Consider the following 10,000-nt stretch of genomic DNA (forward strand, 5'->3'; position numbering starts at 1 on the left):
CGGTGGGACTTAGTCGTGCACGAACTCACCGCTGAACCGACTATGCGGAACGATTTATTATTAATAACATCCTCATTTATGAATCCGAACGTGCCAAAACCATATAGGAGTATTAAGAATACAATGCTCTAACAGGTCTGATCATTATTTTAATGGGTTATCAGTCATTGTTTCACCGAACCGACTATGCGGAGCGATTTCTTATTAATAACATCCTCATTTATGAATCCGAACGTGCCAAAACCATATAGGAGTACTAAGAGTACACTGCTCTAACGAGTCCAATCGTTTTTGGAATGGGTTGTCAGTCATAGTTTGACCGAACCGACTATGCCGGTGGGACTTAGTCGTGCACGAACTCACCGCTGAACCGACTATGCGGAACGATTTATTATTAATAACTTCCTCATTTATGAATCCGAACGTACCAAAACCATATAGGAGTACTAAGAATACACTGCTCTAACGAGTCCAATCGTTTTTGGAATGGGTTGTCAGTCATAGTTTGACCGAACCGACTATGCCGGTGGGACTTAGTCGTGCACGAACTCACCGCTGAACCGACTATGCGGAACGATTTATTATTAATAACATCCTCATTTATGAATCCGAACGTGCCAAAACCATATAGGAGTATTAAGAATACAATGCTCTAACAGGTCTGATCATTATTTTAATGGGTTATCAGTCATTGTTTCACCGAACCGACTATGCGGAGCGATTTCTTATTAATAACATCCTCATTTATGAATCCGAACGTGCCAAAACCATATAGGAGTACTAAGAGTACACTGCTCTAACGAGTCCAATCGTTTTTGGAATGGGTTGTCAGTCATAGTTTGACCGAACCGACTATGCCGGTGGGACTTAGTCGTGCACGAACTCACCGCTGAACCGACTATGCGGAACGATTTATTATTAATAACTTCCTCATTTATGAATCCGAACGTACCAAAACCATATAGGAGTACTAAGAATACACTGCTCTAACGAGTCCAATCGTTTTTGGAATGGGTTGTCAGTCATAGTTTGACCGAACCGACTATGCCGGTGGGACTTAGTCGTGCACGAACTCACCGCTGAACCGACTATGCGGAACGATTTATTATTAATAACATCCTCATTTATGAATCCGAACGTGCCAAAACCATATAGGAGTATTAAGAATACAATGCTCTAACAGGTCTGATCATTATTTTAATGGGTTATCAGTCATTGTTTCACCGAACCGACTATGCGGAGCGATTTCTTATTAATAACATCCTCATTTATGAATCCGAACGTGCCAAAACCATATAGGAGTACTAAGAGTACACTGCTCTAACGAGTCCAATCGTTTTTGGAATGGGTTGTCAGTCATAGTTTGACCGAACCGACTATGCCGGTGGGACTTAGTCGTGCACGAACTCACCGCTGAACCGACTATGCGGAACGATTTATTATTAATAACTTCCTCATTTATGAATCCGAACGTACCAAAACCATATAGGAGTACTAAGAATACACTGCTCTAACGAGTCCAATCGTTTTTGGAATGGGTTGTCAGTCATAGTTTGACCGAACCGACTATGCCGGTGGGACTTAGTCGTGCACGAACTCACCGCTGAACCGACTATGCGGAACGATTTATTATTAATAACATCCTCATTTATGAATCCGAACGTGCCAAAACCATATAGGAGTATTAAGAATACAATGCTCTAACAGGTCTGATCATTATTTTAATGGGTTATCAGTCATTGTTTCACCGAACCGACTATGCGGAGCGATTTCTTATTAATAACATCCTCATTTATGAATCCGAACGTGCCAAAACCATATAGGAGTACTAAGAGTACACTGCTCTAACGAGTCCAATCGTTTTTGGAATGGGTTGTCAGTCATAGTTTGACCGAACCGACTATGCCGGTGGGACTTAGTCGTGCACGAACTCACCGCTGAACCGACTATGCGGAACGATTTATTATTAATAACATCCTCATTTATGAATCCGAACGTGCCAAAACCATATAGGAGTATTAAGAATACAATGCTCTAACAGGTCTGATCATTATTTTAATGGGTTATCAGTCATTGTTTCACCGAACCGACTATGCGGAGCGATTTCTTATTAATAACATCCTCATTTATGAATCCGAACGTGCCAAAACCATATAGGAGTACTAAGAGTACACTGCTCTAACGAGTCCAATCGTTTTTGGAATGGGTTGTCAGTCATAGTTTGACCGAACCGACTATGCCGGTGGGACTTAGTCGTGCACGAACTCACCGCTGAACCGACTATGCGGAACGATTTATTATTAATAACTTCCTCATTTATGAATCCGAACGTGCCAAAACCATATAGGAGTACTAAGAATACAATGCTCTAACAGGTCTGATCATTATTTTAATGGGTTATCAGTCATTGTTTCACCGAACCGACTATGCGGAGCGATTTCTTATTAATAACATCCTCATTTATGAATCCGAACGTGCCAAAACCATATAGGAGTATTAAGAATACAATGCTCTAACAGGTCTGATCATTATTTTAATGGGTTATCAGTCATTGTTTCACCGAACCGACTATGCGGAACGATTTATTATTAATAACTTCCTCATTTATGAATCCGAACGTACCAAAACCATATAGGAGTACTAAGAATACAATGCTCTAACAGGTCTGATCATTATTTTAATGGGTTATCAGTCATCGTTTCACCGAACCGACTATGCGGAGCGGTTTTTTCTCAATTTCTACCGAAAAAAAAAATTTTTTATACACGAATTCATTTATCATCATTTTAAACGTGTTTTACAACTTTTTGGAAAATCGATTTTTTCACGCTAAGTTTTACCGCACTCTCGAATTGGCACGTTCGGATCGCGCGTTAGCATCGTAAGCGCCCGTGCGTAACGGCCGGCGTCGCCGACCATCCGGCCGGCCGTTCGGTATCTATATGGGAGACGACGGTCCGAACATACCGGACGATGGGGCAGCGTCGTTCTCCGCCAAAAGTTACCGCGGGTCAAAAAGACCCAATATACGTATAAGCGGAACTTTGGCAAGTACGAATAATCGTTGCTAAAATGCATCGATCTGACATAAACTAGAATTATGTTCAAAGTAAAATTAATGAAATTTTACACGAACTGAAGGTGTCCTAAGGCAAAATTTCTCTCGTACGAAAGACTAAGTATTTTTACTTCGATACTTTCGTACCATGAGAAATGATATGAAATGACAATTGGTGGTGCATGGAAATATGACGAACGACAACGTAAGTTGGGAAGTTCGTAAAATTTTTAAAGTAAAAATCGACTTTTGAAAAGTTGAGTAAAAATCGCACTTTTTCACTATAAGGTTCAGTGCGTAAGAGCCGGCGTCGCCGACCATTTGGACGGCCGTTCGGTATCTATATGGGAGACGACGGTCCGAACATACCGGACGATGGGGCAGCGTCGTTCTCCGCCAAAAGTTACCGCGGGTCAAAAAGACCCAATATACGTATAAGCGGAACTTTGGCAAGTACGAATAATCGTTGCTAAAATGCATCGATCTGACATAAACTAGAATTATGTTCAAAGTAAAATTAATGAAATTTTACACGAACTGAAGGTGTCCTAAGGCAAAATTTCTCTCGTACGAAAGACTAAGTATTTTTACTTCGATACTTTCGTACCATGAGAAATGATATGAAATGACAATTGGTGGTGCATGGAAATATGACGAACGACAACGTAAGTTGGGAAGTTCGTAAAATTTTTAAAGTAAAAATCGACTTTTGAAAAGTTGAGTAAAAATCGCACTTTTTCACTATAAGGTTCAGTGCGTAAGAGCCGGCGTCGCCGACCATTTGGACGGCCGTTCGGTATCTATATGGGAGACGACGGTCCGAACATACCGGACGATGGGGCAGCGTCGTTCTCCGCCATAAGTTACCGCGGGTCAAACAGACCCAATATACGTATAAGCGGAACTTTGGCAAGTACGAATAATCGTTGCTAAAATGCATCGATCTGACATAAACTAGAATTATGTTCAAAGTAAAATTAATGAAATTTTACACGAACTGTGAAGGTGTCCTAAGGCAAAATTTCTCTCGTACGAAAGACTAAGTATTTTTACTTCGATACTTTCGTACCATGAGAAATGATATGAAATGGCAATTGGTGGTGCATGGAAATATGACGAACGACAACGTAAGTTGGGAAGTTCGTAAAATTTTTAAAGTAAAAATCGACTTTTGAAAAGTTGAGCAAAAATCGCACTTTTTCACTATAAGGTTCAGTGCGTAAGAGCCGGCGTCGCCGACCATTTGGACGGCCGTTCGGTATCTATATGGGAGACGACGGTCCGAACATGCCGGACGATGGGGCAGCGTCGCTCTCCGCCAAATGTTACCGCGGGTTGAAAAGGACCCAAAGTGTGGTAAAAAGCAGAACTGTGGCGAATGACGAGAAGTAACTGATGTTAAAATACATCGAATAATACATGCTAAGATTACGTCCCCAAAATAAAGTTATATAAAATTTTGCAAAGCAAAATAGAGGTGTCCTAAGCAAAAATGTGTCTGCCGTATGGAAAAAAGGCAAAGTTTATAGAAATTTTTCTGGACTTCGGCACGAGACACACGAGATATATACTTAGATCGTACTAATAAAGAGAGAGGTGTTCTGAGGAAGGCCAGACACCTCTCGTACGAATGCGAGATACATGTTTATTTCGCGACTTCGTACAACTTTGTGAGAATTAAAGAACGAAGGTTGAGATATGCGACTCGCACAACAAGATGTGGACGACGAACATCTGCGAAAGCAACGAAACGCAAAGTTTCTAATACAAGAAGTGTCAGAAATATATGATCTCTCCGTGGTCTATCCTCAGTATCTATGTCCACGATGTTACAGTGGAACATTACGATTTGAGGAGAAAGGCCCCTAATAAAAGTGTTGGAGAGATCAAATTAATTATAAGTTTGAGAGTGTGAATGAGGTTTTAACATCACACTTATAAATTATATTATATTATAATATTAATATAATAAATAATAGTTGATTATATTATTAGACATAATAATATATATATTATATAGAGAGCGAAAGTGTGAAGAAAAGGGTGAAGAAGGGGGGGGAAAGGCAAGGAAAGTAAGTGAGAGGAGAGGAAAAAAAAATTTTTTTTTTGTTCCTCGTTCGCGCGAAGCGCGAAGAAAATTTTTTGAAAGCAATACGCCGTTGGACTTAGAAAAAAAATAGAAAGGCACGCGCGCGCGCGTAGAGAAAAAAATAAAGCCATGAGCGCCGGCGGACTTAAAAAAATAAATCTCATAACGCGGCTGAGACTTCGAAAATGCTAAGTACTACACGGTCGGATGTTAGAAAGACGGAAAGCAATACGCGGCCAGGACATTGAAAATGAGAAAGCAATACGCGGCCAGGACTTTGGAAATGAGAAAGCAATACGCGGCCAGGACTTTGGAAATGAGAAAGCAATACGCGGCCAGGACTTTGGAAATGAGAAAGCAATACGCGGCCAGGACTATGGAAATGAGAAAGCAATACGCGGCCAGGACTTTGGAAATGAGAAAGCAATACGCGGCCAGGACTTAGAAAATGTAAACGACGCACCGAACCGACTATGCGGAACGGAGTTTCGTCGATAACTCGAACAATTGCGCACCCGAACGTGCCAAACTGGTACAGGAATGCTAGAAATACGTTACTTTATCTATTCTAAGCATTAATTCAATAGGTTGTCAGTAGCCGATCCACCGAACCGACTATGCCCGGGGGACATAGTCGCGGTTGCGCTCCGTACCGAACCGACTAAGCGGAACGGAGTTTCGTCGATAATTTCTACCATTTTGAATTCGAACGTACAAAAACGTTATGGGGGGAAATAGAAATCCGTTACAGTATCGATTCTAAGTGTTTCTTCTATGCGTTGTCAGTCATCGGTTCACCGAACCGACTAAGCGGAACGGAATTTTATCGATAATATCTACAATAGTGGATCCGAACGTGCCAAAACGGTATAGGAATGCTAGAAATACGTTACTGCATCGATTCTGAGCATTAATTCAATAGGTTGTCAGTAGCCGATCCACCGAACCGACTATGCCGGGGGGACATAGTCGCGGTTGCGCTCCGTACCGAACCGACTAAGCGGAACGGAGTTTCGTCGATAATTTCTACCATTTTGAATTCGAACGTACAAAAACGTTATGGGGGGAAATAGAAATCCGTTACAGTATCGATTCTAAGTGTTTCTTCTATGCGTTGTCAGTCATCGGTTCACCGAACCGACTAAGCGGAACGGAATTTTATCGATAATATCTACAATAGTGGATCCGAACGTGCCAAAACGGTATAGGAATGCTAGAAATACGTTACTGCATCGATTCTGAGCATTAATTCAATAGGTTGTCAGTAGCCGATCCACTGAACCGACTATGCCGGGGGGACATAGTCGCGGTTGCGCTCCGTACCGAACCGACTAAGCGGAACGGAGTTTCGTCGATAATTTCTACCATTTTGAATTCGAACGTACAAAAACGTTATGGCGGTAATAGAAATCCGTTACAGTATCGATACTGAGTGATTTTTCTATGCGTTGTCGGTCATCGGTTCACCGAACCGACTAAGCGGAACGGAGTTTTGTCGATAATATGTACAATAGTGGATCCGAACGTGCCAAAACGGTATAGGAATGCTAGAAATACGTTACTGCATCGATTCTGAGCATTAATTCAATAGGTTGTCAGTAGCCGATCCACCGAACCGACTATGCCGGGGGGACATCGTCGCGGTTGCGCTCCGTACCGAACCGACTAAGCGGAACGGAGTTTCGTCGATAATTTCTACCATTTTGAATTCGAACGTACAAAAACGTTATGGCGGTAATAGAAATCTGTTACAGTATCGATACTGAGTGATTTTTCTATGCGTTGTCGGTCATCGGTTCACCGAACCGACTAAGCGGAACGGAGTTTTATCGATAATATCTACAATAGTGCATCCGAACGTGCCAAAACGGTATAGGGACACTAGAAATACGTTACTTTATCTATTCTAAGCAATAATTCAATAGGTTGTCAGTAGCCGATCCACCGAACCGACTATGCCGGAGGGACTTGGTCGCACTCGGACGGTCCACCGAACCGACTATGCGGAACAGAGTTTCGTGGATGATTTCTACGATATTGAATTCGGACGTACCAAAACGTTCTAGCGGCAATAGAAATCGGCTACGGCATCGATTCTAAGTGTTTTTTATATGCGTTGTCAGTCATCGGTTCACCGAACCGACTATGCGGAACGATGTTTCTCCGTTAATTTCGACATTTATGAATCCGAACGTGCCGAAACGGTATAGCGGTGCTAGATATACGTTACTTTATTGGTTTTGAGCAATTTTTATATAGGTTGTCAATCATCGTTTCACCGAACCGACAATGCGGAATGAAAAAATTTCGATAATTACGTTAATAATGAATCCGAACGTGCCAAAGTGGTATAAATGTTCTAGCAATACGTTATTCTATAGGTTTTGATCGTTTTTTATATATGTTGTCAGTCATCGTTTCACCGAACCGACTATGCCGGAAGGACTTGGTCGTGCTCGGACGGCCCACCGAACCGACTATGCGGAACGAAAAATTTTCAATAATTTTGTTATTTATTAATCCGAACGTGTCAAAGCGGTATAAATCTTCTAGTCATACGATATTCGATAGGTTTTAATCGTTTTTATTATAGGTTGTCAGTCATCGTTTCACCGAACCGACTATGCGGAATGAAAAATTTTCGATAATTTCGTTAATTATGTATCCGAAAGTGCCGAAACGGTATATCGGTGCTAGAAATACGTTACTTTATCGGTTATGAACAATTTTTATACAGGTTGTCAATCATCGTTTCACCGAACCGACTATGCGGAACGAATAATTCTCAATAATTTTGTTATTTATGAATCCGAACGTGCCAAAGTTGTATAAACGTTCTAGTAATACGTTATTCTATTGGTTTTAATCGTTCTTAGTATAGGTTGTCAGTCATCGTTTCACCGAACCGACTATGCCGGACGGACTTGGTCGTGCTCGGACGGCCCACCGAACCGACTATGCGGAACGAATAATTTTCAATAATTTTGTTATTTATGAATCCGAACGTGCAAAAATTGTATAAATGTTCCAGTAATACGTTATTCTATAGGTTTTAATCGTTTTTAATATAGGTTGTCAGTCATCGTTTCACCGAACCGACTATGCGGAACGAATAATTTTCAATAATTTTGTTATTTATGAATCCGAACGTGCAAAAATTGTATAAATGTTCCAGTAATACGTTATTCTATAGGTTTTAATCGTTTTTAATATAGGTTGTCAGTCATCGTTTCACCGAACCGACTATGCGGAACGAATAATTTTCAATAATTTTGTTATTTATGAATCCGAACGTGCAAAAATTGTATAAATGTTCCAGTAATACGTTATTCTATAGGTTTTAATCGTTTTTAATATAGGTTGTCAGTCATCGTTTCACCGAACCGACTATGCGGAACGAATAATTCTCAATAATTTTGTTATTTATGAATCCGAGCGTGCCGAGGTGGTAGAAATGTTCCAGTAATACGTTATTCTATAGGTTTTAATCGTTTTTAATATAGGTTGTCAGTCATCGTTTCACCGAACCGACTATGCCGGAAGGACTTGGTCCCGGTCGGACGGCCTACCGAACCGACTATGCGGAACGAAAAATTTTCAATAATTTTGTTATTTATGAATCCGAACGTGCCAAAATTGTATAAATGTTCTAGTGATACGTTATTCTATTGGTTTTAATCGTTTTTTATATAGGTTGTCAGTCATCGTTTCACCGAACCGACTATGCGGAACGAAAAATTTTGGATAATTTCGTTAATTATGAATCCGAACGTGCCAAAATGGTATAAATGTTCTAGTAGTGCGTTATTCTATACGTTTTAATCATTTTTAATATAGGTTGTCAGTCACCTTTTCACCGAACCGACTATGCGCAATGAAAAATTTTCGATAATTTCGTTAATTATGAATCCGAACGTGCCAAAATGGTATAAATGTTCTAGTGATACGTTATTCTATAGGTTTTAATCGTTTTTTATATAGGTTGTCAGTCGTCGATTCACCGAACCGACTATGCCGGAGGGACTTTGGTACGTTCGGACTCGGCACCGAACCGACTATGCGGAGAGATTTTTGCTCAATTTTTTGAAAAAATATAAATATTTTCTCGATTCTTGTATGTTATTTGGACGTATACTGTTATTTGTTACTCGTTTATTACGTTAGAAATTCGTTTGGTATTTATTTTGGCGAGAAAAGGAAAAAAAATTTTTTTTCGATTAATTTTGTCATTAAATTTCGTAAAATAATTGTTAAAACATCGTCCGTATACTTTTTAGCGTGTTTGACAACTTTTTGAAAAATCGATTTTTTCGCGCTAAGTTTTACCGCACTTTCGAATTGGCACGTTCGGATCGCGCGTTAGCATCGTAAGCGCCCGTGCGTAACGGCCGGCGTCGCCGACCATCCGGCCGGCCGTTCGGTACCTATAAGGAGACGTTCGGTCCGATCGTACCAGACGGAACAGAGTCGGGCGCGTGGCTATTCTATGACCTCGGTTGAGAACTAGTCCACCGCTCCTCGTGCGTAACTTCGTGTTGCCTCGACTGTTCGTGTTCTCGGTATCGATGCAGGATTTTCTCCACACTGCATTGTCGCGTGTCGGCGTCTAAGACCAAATGGCACATATGCGACGAACCTTTAACATGAGGCTGGTGACTCGTATGCACTTTGGTGTGTACGTTGTACTGACTCAAGCGGCACAGGCTACTAAAAATTAAAAAGGGATAGAATAAAACCGACCGTTCTAAAACGGGCCAAAAAAGGTTTTATAAAATTTATTTTAAAAATGAATTAGATAGTGGTGTTGAACGAACTTGTTCGTTACAACGCCTTCAGTCGAGAGGCTAAAAAAT

This window comes from Megachile rotundata, unplaced genomic scaffold, assembly GCF_050947335.1.
Source record: "Megachile rotundata isolate GNS110a unplaced genomic scaffold, iyMegRotu1 scaffold0744, whole genome shotgun sequence".
Taxonomy (NCBI): domain Eukaryota; kingdom Metazoa; phylum Arthropoda; class Insecta; order Hymenoptera; family Megachilidae; genus Megachile; species Megachile rotundata.